Below are 18,240 nucleotides of genomic sequence, written 5' to 3'. Positions count from 1 at the left end.
CCCTTCGCCTCCGCTCCTCTCTTTATGGTGAGTTCGGCGGCCGGTGTTGGGGGGGCGGCGGCGCCGCTCGGAGCGGGGCATCCCGGCAGGTGCGCGGCAGCGGGGGCTCTGCCCGGCCTCCCCCCGGGAAGGAGGCGCTCCCGCTGCCGCCGCTCGCCACGGCCGGAAAGTTTCCGGCGCGGCCCGGGCGGTGGGTTGCGCGTCCGCGGAGCGTCCGTGGATGGGGAGCCGGGGCGCGGCGGTGGCGGTGCGGTGGTACCGGGCAGGGCGCGGAGCCGAGCGGCACCCCGCCGGCTCGGCTTTCCTCCCGCTAAACATCGGGGAAGGTGCTACGGGGGAAACGCTGGCACGGGAGGTGGCTCACAAAAGATAAAGAAGACCAAGAAAAATGGCCAGTCGTATTTCAGATGAGTTACTGGTTAAACGAGCGCAAATCTTTAGCTCCTGGGAAACTACTTGTCTGTAAGTCATCAATATTTACTTACTTTATAGGTGATTCATCCTGTGATTTCTCCCTGTATGCTTCCATCAGGAAAAAAAAAGTATCTTTGTTGCTGATGTATGTGTTCAGTACAGGTGAAGCAGCACTATATATGTTTTAAACGTATAGGCAGGTCCAGGTGGAACTGCCACTCTTCAGCAGAGGCATGGTTTTGCAGTGTGACAGTGGCACCCATTCTGTGGTTCCAAAATTTGTAATGTGGCTGTTGGAGATTGCGGTGCCAACTTAACGTGGTTCACGCAGATGGTGAAACAAATGTGGTCTGAAGTTTGACTCTGGAGTGATTCACATCAACGAAGTGTGAAAGATCTTGTCCAAATCTGCAGCTTTTGTTTATCTACTGCCTGAATTGCAAATGTGGCATGGTATGTTAGGTTCTTAAGTAGCTTAGTGATGGCTGTTTTTTCACTTTAAATAAAATTCAGCTTATTCAAGGCGAATTGAATCATAAAACACACCAGACACAGAAGATGATGTCCCAAGAATGTCAAGTCCCTTGCTTCACTTCTCACTCTAGACCTGATGATGCTTAAGAGAGAGAAGATATTGCGTGTTTCGTTTGCCATTTAGAAGTGTGAAAACAGTTGTATGTATGGGCTATAAAAGTAGAAGCAGGATTTTGTCACTCTGTGGTAGAGACTGATGATTGTGGATTCCTTACAATCTGAAATGAAGTTGGTCCTCATAAAGAAATGATTATTTTTTTAGAGACCAAAAGCTGGTTTGACAAAATATTTATTAGGGAAGAGTAGGTGTGCGCACGCATGAATTTTCAATGTGTATCAGATCATCTAGTTTTCAGGAAAGTATTTGGTATCGCATCCTCTATTTACCAGGATTATAGTACCGATTTAGAATAGCTCAAGCTATGGTACTTTTAATTTATTTTAATTTTTTTTTACTGGAGTGATTTTGAGTTACTGAGTTTTTAATAAACTACTTTTATGTAGCATTTCTGATTATAGTCTAAATCTACTATCTATCTTATGTAGGCTTTAAAGGCTTGGCTACCCAAGTTTCATTTACAGTTTTTCTTCTGGTAAGTACATTAGACAAAGTATTTGGCATTTCCTGAAATGAAGCCTGTGTTTATAATGTCAAGACTGTATTTCCTTTTTCTATTAGTATTTAACTGAGTATCAGTAATATATAGCTGACAAATGTAATGAATAAAATTCACAGTACATTGATGATTTTTATAGTTCTTTTAATTGAAGTACTTGGTGTCCTTGACGTGATGATGATGCTTTTCTGGTTTTCATGAAAGGGTATCCTTAAATGACAGAAATACTGGTCTGAGTCAAGTGTCGAGGAAGAGAGTGCAGTTGTTAATTCTTGGATGCATAACGTGATATGTTTCCAGTATACAATATGAGTACCCATGTAGGATTACAGGGTTCAATTTGCAGTACTGTGAATTATTACAGTGATTCCTACACACTCAATGCATGTGTAATCCTTTCCTGACCTGCACCACTGGCTGCCTGCAAAGGAGGGGGAATGTAATGTCCTTAGGCCATGGCTGCCAGTACTGGTGGTTTTTGAAGTTTCTCCTTGCTTCCCAAGCTGCAGTTTTACACAAAGCACCTTTGAAGTTAAATGTGGAATAGCAAGGCCAAAGGGGGCTCAGCCACTCATGTAGTCAGTCTTTCTGCCCAGGGCAGGATCAGCTCGTACCTGTGTCATCTCTGATGGATGTTTGTGTACTTTTTCTTCCTGCTTTCGCTATTTCCCCCTTTGTCTCTTTTTTTTTTCTTCTTAGTATATGCTCTTGGTTGTTTTCTAAAGAGTCTGATGCTCCAAACTCTCCCTCTGGTGTGCCCAGTCTGTCTCTCTTCCAGTTTTTTATCTTGCTTTCTGGGGGACCTACTGCTTCTCCGCCAGCCCTACATATATGCTGCCTTTACCAGGATTTCTTCTAGTTTTTAGGAGAGATTTAATGGAAATAGCATCCTTGGTCTCACTTTGTGCAGACAGGTAAGCTTCGTTTAAGACCAAAAGAGCTGTTCGGTATTCACTTGCACTGGGGGAAGTTGAGCTAGTTGGAAATACAGGACAGCAGAGACCAATGGCTGAATTAAATAATTCACCATCCCTAATTTATCATGCTGTGACTTTGAAATGGCATTATCTGGTTTTTAAATTGAATCATAAGCATGATATACTGTAAAGATAGAATTCCTCGCGCTGGTCACAAGAAAAAGTACTGTTTGTGGTTACGGAAGGCATGGCTACGTTAAGCATAGAGTTGTCTGAAAAAGGAATCTTCCCTAATTAAGATTGATATATACTACTACAGTTTGAGGGAAATACAGTAGTTAAAAAATGTTTTCCTTTTAACTGTGTTTGCTTTATGCCTCTGTCAGAACTCTCTCTACTGATTTGTTGAATCTTGACTCCTTCCCGTTTCATCTGAGAGACAGGGATGCTCGTCCGCCTTCATAAAAGTGGCGTGTGAATAAAACTGAAGAGTTGGGAAAGAAGTGAATGGACAGGGCTTAGAACAGTAGCAAATGGAATATTAGGAGACTTGACTGTTTGTGATCCTGACTGTGAAATCATTTACATCTCCGGCAGAAATTCTGTTGACTTAATTGAGCAGAACTTGAGCTGTAAGATTTTCAGAGAGCAGAAAGCACCTGTCTCTGAGGATCTTTTCCCAAGTCATTCATGAGAAATCTTATTTTCTTCTTGTTGCTCTTTGGTTTTAATTCTTTGCTTAGTTGCACTTTTTCCAGTGTTTGCACTACAACCATTGTTGTATGATGCCACCTCTGAAACTTTACACTGTGTATTCTTGAATATATTATTAGGAGATACTGGTTTTTATTACCTATTCTGAATGTATGCTTTTATGATGAAACAGGAAACTGTTTACGAAGTTAGCTATCAGTATTTATTACACTTTCCCTTCATAACTATATTATTTTGCTAAAATTTAATAAGTCCAAAATTACAACTTACTGCAAATAAGATAATTTTATCTGCGTCCCTTAAGTTAATGCACTGAAAAATTAATGTAAACTGAAAGGAGGTCTTACCTGACACGGGTAAACTCTTCTGCGCCGCTGGGATTTAGTGGTGTGTAGCAGCACTACTGAAGCCCCTATAACGCTCTGAAGAGCATAAAGAAGCAGTCGTGTTTGATTCACAGTATGGATTACAATTAGATACCAAGCAACATCAAATGCCAAAAATGTGCTTGTCATACTTTGAAATACTCATTTCTGCCAAGTAGCTGTAGCTCAGTGTCGCTACTCTTCTGCTCCAGATTTTGTACTTTTCAGAGAGCTTGTCTAGATGTCAGAATATTTGGAACTGGAATTTTTAATGAATATTCAGAAATTCGAGATGGTTTCTGAGGTGTGTTATAAGGTATTAACTATTTGGTTCTTTTCAAGGGGAAAGAGGCTGTTAATTATTTTGCAAATATGTCTCTTTCAGAAATGTAAAAGTTGTTTGAAGTGTCTCTAACAGAAGACGTGCACAGCTCTAAAGCTCTGTGATAGTTTTCTCAAAGCCAGTTAAAAACCCCAGATCATTTTGCAACTTTGAATGCAGTTCTGAGATCCCGTCTTTCCGAACAGCAGGATGTTATTGCAGCACATACCCTGAAAGGAGCAAGGTAAATACACAGTTCTCGATTGACACATGCCTTAATACCTACCTATGCAATTCAGTGCCCTAAAATTAAGGTAACTGCCCAGAGTGGGAAAGACTGTGCCACAAAGTGGGAGCGGCTGGCAGCGGGAGACTGGCTGCAGCAACGCGGGGAGATTTTGTGAAAACGCCTGAGAAAACTCTTATCCATTAGAATAATTGCCACTCCGCTTCAGACAGAAAGACAGGAAGGGAATATTGTTACAGAAGGTTGAGCTGAAAGTCTTGGATTGTGTTAAAGGGCAAACATGCAAAACTAAATCACTTTTAAGATAAATGGCATAACGATGACTGTGGGGCCAGGTGCAGCTGTTTGTCACCAGCCTTACGAACACTGTAAACATATATGGATTTTCTCAGTTTACAACACGCTTGGGTTCAACCCTCCAGTGGTACAACCCTTCATCAAGAAAGAAAGTTTAGGGTAAAAAAGAAGGGATTATGATTCCAAAAAAGGAAATTACAAGGAAATAGTCTAGAATGTGTTTCAAGCAACTGCTGTTTTCTAAGCTTCTTATCATTAAACAAGTGGTAGTGAGAGCTGGAGTTAGTGAATCTCAGCTCTCTTCTGTGTTTTGTAGTTCCTTCATCTTGAGTCTGTCATGGTGCTAGTTGCAGTTCAAACTTTTCATTTACTTTTTGGGCATTTATTAATCACTTTTCCGTTGGATTTTTTTAGGATCTAATAAAGTATGGACACATGTTGACATGCTTTTCTCAGTGAGGACAGTCAGAGGATCTTCCTAATCTGATTCCTGTTACCAAAAGTTTTCTAGGGATTTTACTGTCTCTGAGCTCAGGCTCTGTGTTAGATGTGAGCAAATGTTGTACAATCAGAACAGTAAGAAACCAGCCTGAAAACGTGTATTTTTTTTTTTCCCGAGAAATTCAGGAAATGCAAATTTGATGTATGAAATTTCAACTCTAAATGCATACTGTTTTGAAGGTGTGAGTATGTGAAAATGTGGGTAGGTAATTTAGGGGAAGGTGTAAATGAGGAAACTCTACTATTTCAGATCAAAGTATTCTAATAGTTAAAGCAGTTGGAGAGAAGATGGAAGAACACCTGTATACAGGGGGAAGAAAATTCCATCATATTAGACAGTCGTACTTGAGTTACAAATAACAGGACAGAAGTTTTGGTGTGATGAAATCAATGGCATCATCACATGAGATAAAACAGTAGTAAATTTGTATATATAGTGCCCTGGGGGGAAAGCCCAATGCAGTTGCAGTTGATTTCCTTGAACTGTGGTTGCTCTGTAGTCTCTCTGTTGGGTCCTTTATGGCTTTTTTTTTCTTTCAAGTATCTGTAGCTGACACATGAGAAAACACAGGTGAAAAAAAGTTACATGTGTAACACTATTCTCTTACAAAACCTGACAATCTGTTGTGGAGTTTCTTGTTTCGGTAGCAAAATGAGTGTTAAGCCTCTGAGAACCTCAAACAGATTCAGAGCCCTGGATTTCAAAATAAAATGTTATGTAATTGTCTTACTGTCTTCAAAAACTGTATCTTTCATATGACTGTCCATTGTATAAAGATGGTTGCCTTTCACAAAGGTAGTTTGATGGATGAAAACGTGTTACTCTTCCTATGGGTAGCTAGTTCCTGAGTTTTTGTTTTTATCTTTTAAACTTGCTGTTTTGTTAATGGATGTCTAATTTTTTTTGATATATGTTGTAGAGGATCAACGTCCTATAGTTTGAGGAGAGAGAAATTAGACAATGTTGAATGGCACCGATCCAGGAAAAAGGCTTGATAGTCTTTTTCAGAGCCAACATTGACACCTTGATCTACCCTGGCAAAAAAAAAAAAAAACACCAAAAAACACCACTTTTTTCACAATTAGCAATTTTTCCTAAATTAAGGATTGTGCAATATTATGCACGTAGTTTGTTGAGCAAAGGAATCTGATGGTAAATGAAGATCCTGTAAACAATCCCTATATGAAAATATAGAATATAGTACTAAATGCTGGTTTCAGAATAATCTTCTGTCTTCAAACTTAGGTAAGTATTAAACACTTTGCCTTGGGATGTAGCATAGTCTGTGCATTCCTTGACCACAGAGCTTACAGTGTTGCTTTTTTGGTGGGAAAAGATACTGAAGCATCAGTTTCAAGTCATGCTTCTGGGTGGTTGTCTTTGATCACTGGCACAGGAAACAATTTGATGAAATATTATCTTCTCTTACAATGAAAGTCTGTAGTGAAGCTCTAGGATTTAAAAAAAAACAAACAAAAACCTCACTCCACTACAGGCAGTCTGCTGTGTATGAGAGTGGTTACTTAAATGTCCTTCCCTCCAACTTTGAAGATGAGCTACCTAAAATGTCATCTACCACATGGTGATAGCCATTTTAAGTCTGCAACAATATAAATGCTAAGGAAGTCCTAGAGTGCAGGTTGAATGGAGCCACACAGAGTGACCCAGCAGGAAGATTAATGGATCTAGATATCCTCCTGATCTTTCTGTGATATTAGGCCCCCTTTTCCCACTCCTTAATTTAGGACACTCTCCAAATGGCTCCTTCACTTCATGATGACCTCTTCTCTGTTGCCATCGTGATAATATGTTAGTCTGCAGCTGCCTCCGCAGGAGACCGATTGGGTTTCCCCTGGTCATTACAAGTATTGAACTCCTGCCAAATACCAAAATTGCCCATATTGCATGTTTTGCAGACTTGCTTCATTGCAAATGTCCTCAACTTCCCTTCCAACCCAGATGATTCTGTGATTCTATGATTCTAACTTAAAACCAAATAATTTCATTATTATTTTTTTTTCCAATCCCTGATACCGGCCCATGAGGTTTTAATTTAATTTTTTGTTTTGTTGTTTCTGTTTTACAACGTTGCTTTCATTTGGATTCAGGACTGACTCTCGGGCTGTAACTGGTTGTTAAGCATCTTACGCCACCATGGGAAGAATCACCCCTAGAGCCCCGTTGTTGGATGGAGCGGGGCAGGGACTTACCTCGTAGTCTGATGCACAGAGCGCTCTGGGGGGGCAATACCCAAATAAATCCTTTTGCTTTCTGTGAGATTTATTCAAAAGTTGTATGTCCTTTGGTACTGGAGCTGTCTTTTACTCCTCCTACTGCAAAATGCCTTCAAATTGGTTGGCTTTGGTGTCAATAGGATCTTTCATCTTCACTTTGGGAACTATCATAGCCAATAACCCACCTGATCAATCAGTGCTTGTTGGGACATAACTGGTTCAAATGGACAGAATGATGCCATCAAGTAGTTTGGCTCCTTCTGACTTTGAGCATAGTTTTGTTCTCAGCAATTGCTATTTCACTGCAGCAAAGTACGTAATGAACTTTTGGTGACAGCACTTACTTGTTTTCCTTTTAATGTGGTTGGCCTGAGGTGTTCCCATTTCCATTGCTTTGGTCCTCGTGGTTGTACTCTTGCCTTTGAATCAACTCAAACTTTTGTGTCATCGTCATCAGAAAGCCACTTTTCTTAAGGTATCTATGTGTTGTTAGAACCTGAGTGGATTTTACAAAGGACTTGAGGGTTTCTTGAAATTTCATTAAGTACAAACTTGTCTATGTAGGGACCTAAATATTTTATTATATTCTAAATATGAAGGTTCTTTTTTGCTATAATGTGTCCAAATGTGTATTACAATAATTTCTGCTACTGTGATACAAAGAGCTCTGCAGGACTGCAGCCGTCTCTTGGAGACAGCTGAAAAGGAGGGTGAGGTGATGATACCAGCTCCGAATACTGGGTAAAACCTTATCTTTAATGAAAAGAAGTAATTTAAAACAATTTTAAACCACAAGCAATTAAAGTGATCAATTTTAGGAAGATAAAATTCCCTTATAAACTTTATACAAAACATATAACTTAGCAATAATAGATGACACAGGACAAGATAATAAAAGCATGCAATAAAGTGAAAACAAATCGTTAAATAATTAGACTTCACTGAGTCATAAAAATCTCATTTTATAATGAGAGGTGTCCATCTTTTTTGTTACAGGAGCCCACAGTATTGTTCCTGTTTCTTAAAAAATCAGATAATCTTTGCTTTTGCACTTTCATGCACTTCTTATGCTAAGAGCTCTTTTATTAAGTACAATTATGCTACTTCTGTGGATGCTTGTCAGTTTTGGATGTGGATGTCAGTTTTGCTTCCTACAATCAAAAGAAATGAGAGCTTTCCTGATCAGTCTAAATGTTATCCTCTACTTCTGGAAACAAGCGCTAGTGTTGCACTTTCCATGTGTTATGGTCTCCATTTGTATCCAGTAGAATTATTTCTGTTTTGAAAAGAAAAAATTGCACAAAAATGTATTTTGCACACATCTCATGGTAGCCATTGTAGTATGTGTGTTTTTGAAGCGGGGCACTTTGCCAGTCCTGATTTTCCTATTTGTTCTTCTCTGTGGGTTCTGGAGCTACTGAGGTAAAAGTAGCAATTAACAATTTTATTTTCGCTAGTATTGCAGCTGTCTACTTCTGCTAAAACTGTTATTTAGCGGAGAGGTAGGAAAGGAAGGTTTGCATGAGGCATTGTAATAACACGGAGGTGTGAAAGAGCTATTGTTCTGAGAACAGAAAGATTCAAAATGCTTTGAACGTGCTTTGCTCACCATCTTTTTCATAGTTTATTTTTCTCAGTTTGCCTAAGACAGAAATTGTAGGGAGAGGCCTGTACCAGCAAATAACTGCAGAATGTGCCATATCCAATTGCCTGACTTTGAGAAACTTGTTGGGTTTGTGTTTGTTTTTTTTTTTAAACTTTATCAGTACCTTTGCAGTGGGGAATAAAAGATGAAGGATCAGTATCTAGCAGTTGGACATACATGGCAGCCCCCTTTTTTTGAAAGGTCCATCAGTGCATCATCTGTTAGTAACATCATATGTTACGGTAGTCGCACACCTGCACACACAGAGAGTACCAGCATGACCTATACGGTACCAAATCTTTTGTGTCTCCTCCTCAAAACATCTGATATCTCTGGCTCATGTTTTTGATGCCAGAAGCTGAAATTTTCACTTTATTGCCTGGCAAACAGCGGGCAGCAGTGGTAGGAAGTCTGTGTGCCTGTATTTCAGGCTTATTCTAGATAATGTGGCTTTTGGAGGAAGGTTGCTGAGTGCTCTCATTTCCTTAGCTGTTCTCCAGCCACTTTTTCTGTAATTAGCAGTAGTAACAGCAACACAGGTAAAAATCAGGTCTCTTGCCAGTTAATGGTAATGCAGGTACCAGTGCCTTCATTACAATCAGCCCTATTATCTGGGCTTGAATAGCAAATTTATTTTACAGTGGTGACTGCAGAGTTAAAGTTCTGATGATCTTGTCAGGGTCTGTGTCATGAACTGCTGTGCAGTTGACATCTGATTGACACTGTATTCCTGACATTTTGGTGTGCTGGGATTTTGTCCTGGGTCTTTTTTATTGTTGTGTTTGGGGATTTTTGTGTTGTTGAATAAAATAACAATAATAGGGCATGAATAACTCTTAATATCAGTGCTGTGTTATAAATATCTGTCTTAAAACAGATGCAGTTCTTAATAAATATATCTAATAATCAATATAATGCTTCTCTAGGCAAGCAGGCAAAATTAGGAATACTAGGAAGTTTCCAATGATGTTAAAAGTAGCATAGACTTTTTTCTGTTTCCATATTTGCACTGTAACAAAGTAGTAGACTAAAATGTGAATCCAGATTTTTTACGTGGATAATGTTCTAGTGGATAGTAAATTTTACAATAGTAGAACTTGTTTCCCTGCTGAAGCTATTACATATTTTGTCAGTGGTTGTACAAGAGGCAGACAGATTGGACACTGATTTCTAATATGGAAAAAATTATTTATTTCAAGTTTTTCCAGATGTGAGAATATCTTTCAAGTTGGTCAGGAGTTGATTAAAATACAAATTAGATTGAAATAATGATTGTTCTAGTCCTGGGAGTAGTTTGTTATGAACTTTCATGGTACATGATCATACCATTCTCAAGAAAATACATGTGGGTAAAGTAGAAATTGAGAACAAGTGAACTCGATGATAAACTCTTCCTTTTTACTTATTTCTGGTTGTTGTTTGCCACAATGAAACTATTTGGCACCTGTAGTTGTCTGTGCTTTGTTGTCAAAGAGTTACACTTTGCTTGTAATGAGTGCTCTTTTAGTTGCGTAAGTGAATGCATCTTCATTAGTTGAGGTAAATTTTAATTAAGTTGGCTTCTTTATTCCTGTAAATGTATTAAAATCAAGCAGTCTGCTTGTCCTGTTAGTATATCTTAGTATTGTCATCTTTTCAACAGTACATTCTTAGCCACTGTGTTTTTCACATTGCCATAAAAGTTGACTTTCTGACTCAGGTTGACCTAGTGCCTCATATTGCATTTGCTGTTTAGTTTGATATTTAAAATGCCATGTAGTTTCTTATCAAGTTTTGTCTTCTTTGAAGGTCTCCAAAGTAAGTCTAAAGAGCTACAGATTGTCTCTAATTTAAATCAGTAGGAAATAATATTGATCATAACACAGACAAGGAACACTGTTGGTGTCTTTTAATGTTGTATCATTTGGGCTCCTCTTGTTACCTCCCTTGTTAGTTTTGCCAATACCCATCAGAGCAGGTCATAGTGGAGCTTGAACCATTGAGGATCATTGCACTGAGTCCTCCGAATTGCTGTGAGGAAAGCTGGTCTAATTTATTTGTTTGTTTTTTTTTAATGTTTCCGGCCTGATATTTGTGCAGTGACTGTGGCGGAAGCACGTGCTGCGTTGCTTGGGGGAAAACAGCGATCCTGTAGTCTAAGAGTGGCTTTGGGGATCTCCAAAGGACGTGCTTTTTCTCTCACTGCTGAAAGGCTGGCTGATGGCATCTGTGGACTTTAAGAATCTGGTATCACATTTTAAAAAGTAGGAGGATTTTAGGGTAATACCATATTCCCCTTTCTTTTCTTATCTTTTTTTTTTTCTTTTTAATAATTTGCTCTGCTGATGCTTAATATATAAGAAGTTTAAATAATTTAATAAAACTATCTCAAATGAGGAAATTGAAAGGGAATTCCAAATGAATGTTATAACACAGTCCTATTGCAGCTTGACACTTCAGTATGGGTGGTCCTTTCTGGCACAATTCTGAAGGAGTAAGAAATGCCTCATCTTAGGAGTGTGGAAGCATGCATCCCTACGAAAGACAAACAGACTGCCAACAAAAGAAGCATTACTGATGTCACGAGATGATCTGTGTGTTTCTACTGATAGTTGACCCTGTGAATTGGGTGGTGTTCACTATGGAGTATGGGAGTAGCTGGGTTCTTGTGAAATTGCTTAGGAATTACTTGCTTTTGTGCTGATGCTGTGTGTGGTGCATAATTGCTTATGGCTCTGTTGTGGGGACTCTCTTTGTGTCATAGAACGGTTAGAGTTGGAAGGGACCTTAAAGATCATCTAGTTGTAGCCTCCTGCCATGGGTTACTCAAAGGCCCATCCAGCCAGGCCTTGAATGTTTCCAGGGATGGGACATCTACATTTTCTACATCTTGCTAAGCCTCTCTTGTCAACCTGTTCCAGTGTCTCATTACCCTCACAGGAAAGAATTTCTTCCTAGTATCTAATGTAAATCTCCCCTCATTCAGTTAAAAAACGTTCCCCTTTGTCCTAGGGCTCCAGTCCCTGATCAAGAGTCCCTCGCACCTCTCCTGTAGGCCCCCATTAGGTACTGGAAGGCTGCTATAAGATTTCCTTCTCTCCTCCAGGCTGAACAACTCCAGCTGTCTCAGCCTGTCTTCATAGGAAAGCTGTTCCTCTTCATGGTCTTCTCTGGACTCGCTCCAAGAGGTCCATGTCCTTCTTGTGTTGGGGCCTCCAAAGCTGGACACAGTGCTCCTGGTGGGGACTCACCAGATCAGAGGAGAGGGGGAGAATCCCTTCCCTTGACCTGCTAGCCATATTGCTTTTGATGCAATCCAAGATGCAGTTGGCTTTTTGGACTGTGAGTGCACATTGCTGGCTCATTTTGAGCTTCTCATCAACCAACACCCCTAAGTCCATCTCCTCAGGGCTGCTCTCAATCCATTGTTCGCCCAGCCTGTAGTTGTGCTTGGGATTGCCTTGACACAGATGCAAGTCCATCTCCTCAGGGCTGCTCTCAATCCATTGTTCGCCCAGCCTGTAGTTGTGCTTGGGATTGCCTTGACACAGATGCAAGACCTTGCACTTGGCCTCATTGAACTTCATGAGATTATTAACTTGAATGTTTCCAGGGATGGGACATCTACATTTTCTACATCTTGCTAAGCCTCTCTTGTCAACCTGTTCCAGTGTCTCATTACCCTCACAGGAAAGAATTTCTTCCTAGTATCTAATGTAAATCTCCCCTCATTCAGTTAAAAAACGTTCCCCTTTGTCCTAGGGCTCCAGTCCCTGATCAAGAGTCCCTCGCACCTCTCCTGTAGGCCCCCATTAGGTACTGGAAGGCTGCTATAAGATTTCCTTCTCTCCTCCAGGCTGAACAACTCCAGCTGTCTCAGCCTGTCTTCATAGGAAAGCTGTTCCTCTTCATGGTCTTCTCTGGACTCGCTCCAAGAGGTCCATGTCCTTCTTGTGTTGGGGCCTCCAAAGCTGGACACAGTGCTCCTGGTGGGGACTCACCAGATCAGAGGAGAGGGGGAGAATCCCTTCCCTTGACCTGCTAGCCATATTGCTTTTGATGCAATCCAAGATGCAGTTGGCTTTTTGGACTGTGAGTGCACATTGCTGGCTCATTTTGAGCTTCTCATCAACCAACACCCCTAAGTCCATCTCCTCAGGGCTGCTCTCAATCCATTGTTCGCCCAGCCTGTAGTTGTGCTTGGGATTGCCTTGACACAGATGCAAGACCTTGCACTTGGCCTCATTGAACTTCATGAGATTATTAAGGGCCCACCTCTCAAGCCTGTCCATGTCCCTCTGGGATGGCATCCCTTTCTTCCAGCATGTCAACCACTCCACACAGCTTGATGTCATCCCACACAGCTTGGTGTCAGTGGTAGTCAGCTCTGTTCCTTGTCAAGCTCTTCAGAAGCCATCAGTGAGTCCTTGATTCTACGTTGCTGTGTTTTGTTTGTTTTGCTTTAGCAGTTGGTGTATGCTCTCTTCTTTCTCTAAGTGGAAGGTTACAGGAACCATTGCTTCATGGCTGAGACACACAACTGTATGATACTGCTGGTGCTGCCTCTCCTTCTTAGCAGAACCACATGCTTAGGTAGTTTTCTAATGTGCTGTAAGGTTTCCAGTTAAACATTTGCAAGGGAGAGAGCTGTATATGTCTAGTCTAAGAAATACAGGTGCTGGTTGGTGCATACAGTAAAATATGCAAGTGCATATAGTAAAAATGCACACAAATAATGAATGACAAAGAATAAATGAAAACATCAAATTCACCTTTCACATCTATGAACTGTGTATAGCTAATGAGCTGATAAAAAGAATTGACCTTGCAGCTGACAGTCAATTTGGAAATGCAAAAGTATTAAGGAAGGTATTTATGATTTCCACTAAGCACAGCTTGGCAATTGTTCATATTTAATGAGTTATATCATTGTTTCTAATACTAAATTTATGCCTCAGTATCTATGTGCAACACATCTGAGTTGCTGACACTATGAACTGTAATTTTGATTTCCTTCTATTTTGCGTTTAAATTATCAACCATAACTTTGTGTTATAGCACACACGAGGGAGGAAATGTTAAGCTCTGATTCCAACAGCAAGCATTAAATGAATATATCAGAGGCTTTTCAGATAATAAATTTAGAAATTCATGAAGATTTACAGAATATTCCGTATTCACAATGATGCCATGTTAGAGCTGCTTTAGGTACTATATGCATTAACTAGAATTTCCAACTCTTCCCCACTGCAGATTTGAAAGCTGTTCAGTCTTCTGCACGATATTCTGGTTATCAAAATACCTGTGTTGAATGATTAGAGAAAATGGGTTTTCTCCAACGTATTTAGGTACCACTTTCAGTTTGTGGTTTGCTAGATGATTAGTGTGTTGTCTTTACATGTATCCTTTTGCTGTGGTGCTAATAGAAATAAAACCTGTTCTTTTAATTTGCTGACCATTACTGTGAAACAATACATACCATTATGAGCCTTGCCTGAGTGACAGGTATAGTTACATCTTTGGATGGCAAATTGGAAATACTAGTCTTTTGTTGGCAAAGAAATTGGAGAAATAATTATTTGGATGTGAATTGTCTGCCCTATCACTGAGCATTTTAATACAAATTAGGCAAAAATAATTTCCTGTGATACTTTGGAAGAGAAGTATATTTGCCTAGACTGTTTAGCTACAGAATGTCATGCACACTTTAACATGTGGAAGTATGGAACACTGTTTTTTTTTTTCTCACATGCAGATACAATGTTAAATTGTTATGCAGCCCCATTATATAAGAAAAAATTGTCGAGGGCATTAAATCCTAATCTTTAGAGAAACGTGTTTATAGAATGCCAGCAGATGTCAGTATGCTCTTGTCATACAGCACTTTTGTTTTTAAACAATATTTTTCCCTGAATTAAATAATACCTGAGGAAGTACTAAGTGTTTTAACACTATCTTAATCCGGGTCTATTTAATTCAAATGTTTTACTGCAAAGGGGTTTTTTTTTTCCCTTTCTGTTTTCTAGCCCTGGGCTGGCACAACATCCATGTACACACTAGCTTTTGCTGTATATAGCTACTCATCAGGCTGCTTAAAGAACATAGTTTGAAATGCTTTGCTAAGTGGAGATGTATTGTTGATAGTGTAGTGTCTTGGTTTGTAATTGAACTTTTTTTTTCCCCCCTGTAAAACTTCTTTGTATATATTTCCTTCATATATTCTGAGACATTTTGAAAATGCTGGCGCGCTTCTTTCTGTTTGCATAGCCAGTGAGTGTGTTTGAACACGGATGTGTTTAATCAAATCTGTCTCTTTAATTTGCAGATTATTTTGTCACTGTTTATACATGGTAATCAAAAACAGATGAACTGTTTCTTGTCTTCCTTGTATTTCAAAAATCAATATCAGTGTAGCATTGTGGAGAAGTCTTCCCTTCTCCTCTGAAATTGCAAAATGATGCCATATAGTGGGATAGGATACAGAATTCATAATCTGTTTAAAAACCTCCGTTTTTAAAACAGTGACTTAAACCTCACAGAAAGTTGCCAGGTTGCACTTACAGGGCGGTGGGCAGATGGTGCTTTTACAAGGTATGGATGAGCAGGTGGAACCTGCAGCCCACCTGAAGGAAGTCAGCAGCCTCCTGAGAGGTGACCCAACCCCAGGCCTTCCCTGAGATTGCCTCAGGCTGCTAGCAGAGACAATGTCAAAACTCCCATTCAAGTTTTTGGTTTTGTTTTTCTCCCTGTGTTTGTCAGTGCTGTCTCTTTAAAGAGGGATGGTCTGCACCCCAAAGAAGATACCTCTCTTTCTCCTAATGTAAAACTTTGATCCTTCAGTCTCAATCTGATAATTTTGCCAGCACCACCACCACCAGAAGGGTATACCCTATGATTTTCAGTTACAGGTACCTGAAACACTTGGTGCCTCGGTGTGTTAGGTATTGAAATTAGTGGTAAGAATCCTGCCTAAAGACAAAAGGTTGTTTACTTCAGCTTCTGTTAGGGAGCTAATGTAGATTTTGGCCTGGAATATTGGGGTTTTTTGTAAATTCAGACATAAAAATATTATAGCTGTCACTTCAGGGTTTTTAATTACATTTCTAAGCAGAAATGTTTTTTACTTTTTCTCTTTCTGCAGCCCTCTTTTCAAGCTCTGTCATCTTAAAGAGTTTGTTTTACATGCAGGACCTATTTATTGTGACTTATTACTTGTTTTTTCTCGTCTCAGTCTGTTTACGTGATTTTCAGATCATGCAAATGAGAATTGAGACAGGGAAAACAGATAAGAAAGATACCTTTGGAGTAAAAAATAACCACCACCATACAACATTACTGTGGTTATGGAAATAAGTTTTTTTTTTATTTTCAAAGAGTGGTTTTATTGCATTTGCCCTTAATACTTTTTCTAGATATGCTGATAAACACCCAAAATCCTGTTAAATGTTGTGTCTAAATTAGTTCTAAGCAACTTTTTGCATGATGTACTAATATAATTCAATTCAGTGTTTGGCTTGCTTGCCTGAAGCTGAAAGAAAGACATTAGAAAATTATAGTTCTCTTTTCATTGTAGTGTATGGGGGGAAAAAAGTAGGTAAAATGTAGATATTTGAGAGTCTGCATGTGTAATGCTTGAAAAATTATCCTCTCTTTTTGTGATGAAAATAAAAAGCAAAAAGTACATTTCAACCCCTGAATAAAAAAAAAATAAAATAAGGAGTACCATGTATTGTTTTGACATATTTTATTCCGTGGCAATGTAAGCGCTTTCTGATAGTTGACTCTGATTAAAAGCCTCCTGAGTATGCAAAATACATATGTAATAATTTTCTTACGTAGCCGGCAGTGATATTGCACCTTGGACTGCTGAAAATCAGGTTCTTAGCAAAAATGGGTGGAATCTCCATCATGCTTTAACGTACTTAACAACTGTTCTAAAGAAACTTATTTCACTGAAATTCATGGTCAGCCTGAAAGACTGTACTACAACTTCTGTTTTATTGCATACAGAGGTTTTATTTGTGAACATGTGGGCTTTACAATGGGTAAATTAAGGGAGCTGGTTTTCTTATCCTACTATAGGCATATGGATCAAAATGCCAAACGTGAGCGTTTGCATGTGGCTTGCAGAGCTTGCTCACTCAATCTGTATGTTGACATATGTAAGTTGAGAGCAGATGAATGACTCAGTTGTTCATTTTGTCCATGTACTTCATATGTAAATGTTTGAAAATGTGCACTTTCTGTCAAGATAGTGAGGAAGTAATACTATAAATCCTGAAATTTATTTGGATTGGTTATATATTAACAATGATCTTATAACTTTTCAAACTTTATTTATAAATTTCTTTTTTTTTTTTGGAATACAACTTTAATTAGATTAGAATTTACACTTTCCTACGTGTGTGCATTTGTACTTTGTGGAGGAGATTAAGGGAAAACTATTCAAAAAATGATGGACAAATCTTCTGACAATACTTCCCGTTCCAGGTAAGCTCTTAGGTAATAAAGTTTGCAGCTGACAAAGGCCGCTTTGAATTAATTTTCATGTTCTTGCACTTACTTACAAATCCTTCAATTGTCCCTGTGTACTTTGGTCTGATAAGAAGGTGCTGTTCTAGATCACACTAGATGTTACACAGACCCGTGCTTCGGGACCCGGACTGTTCGTCTGAACTGAAATAGAGACAGGTGGCAGCTGCATTTACAAATGGTCTTAAGCCTTTACATTTCCAGAAAAATGGCAACTGTTACAATAGGTATACACTCTCATTCCTCAAAACTTAATTTTTTATATAAATCTAAACACGAAAATGAACTGTAAAATATTTGAAACTTGTTGGAAGTGGATTACAAATCTAAGTGGATGTTATCAACTGTAATACAAGAAGTTAATGGAACTTGTAATTTTCTGCGATACGTAATAGATCTAAGGGCATCAACTTTGTTAATTTTGACTTTGGGAGCTTCACCAAAGCCTGTGAAGCTATCTAGAAAGGTATTTGTTGGGATATTTTCCGTGCCCTTAAAAAACCCAAGGCTTGTAGCTAACATGCACCTTCAAGTACATTTAAATTTGTTTCATTGCAATTTCTTTTTTTTTTTCCCCAACTCATTGAAAACATTTTTAGAATTAGATTTTTCAAAACTTGTGAGTTTTCCTGTAAGAATAGTCTGAGAAAATTCCCCAAAAGTGGAGTGTTCCTCTGACTGTGTTAATTAGGAGGATTGTCAGGCAGAAGGTCAGAAAGACTGAAGAGCCGAAGTGCAGTGTGAAGAGTGGCGGGTGCTTTGATGAAAGCGGACAAGTAACTTACGGAGAAATAGTCATCTAATATGGTAATTGGTGAACACACTGAAATAAACCCAATGAAGGATGCATCTCAGTACACATTTCTCCTGCTGAAAGAAATGAAAAATGTGATCCTCCTCTTGGGAGCAAAAGGCAGTATT

General features: G+C 39.1%; 1 protein-coding gene across 21 annotated transcripts in view; it reads left to right on the top strand.

Moving 5' to 3' along the window:
• RBFOX1 (RNA binding protein, fox-1 homolog (C. elegans) 1) overlaps positions 1-18,240 on the top strand; it is a 1,244,625-nt gene that overhangs the window by 372,664 nt on the left and 853,721 nt on the right. The window contains exon 1 of one of the 21 annotated variants that reach the window (XM_014936496.1): positions 445-462. The exons of the other annotated variants lie outside the window; for them this stretch is intronic. The gene's annotated coding sequence lies outside the window, so the exon portion shown is untranslated. Of the gene's footprint in view, positions 1-444; positions 463-18,240 lie in introns of those variants that run through there. 21 annotated transcript variants of the gene reach the window in all.

Source organism: Calidris pugnax, unplaced genomic scaffold, assembly GCF_001431845.1.
Source record: "Calidris pugnax isolate Ruff unplaced genomic scaffold, ASM143184v1 scaffold17, whole genome shotgun sequence".
Taxonomy (NCBI): Eukaryota; Metazoa; Chordata; class Aves; order Charadriiformes; family Scolopacidae; genus Calidris; species Calidris pugnax.
This window is presented reverse-complemented; position numbering and strand designations above follow the sequence as displayed.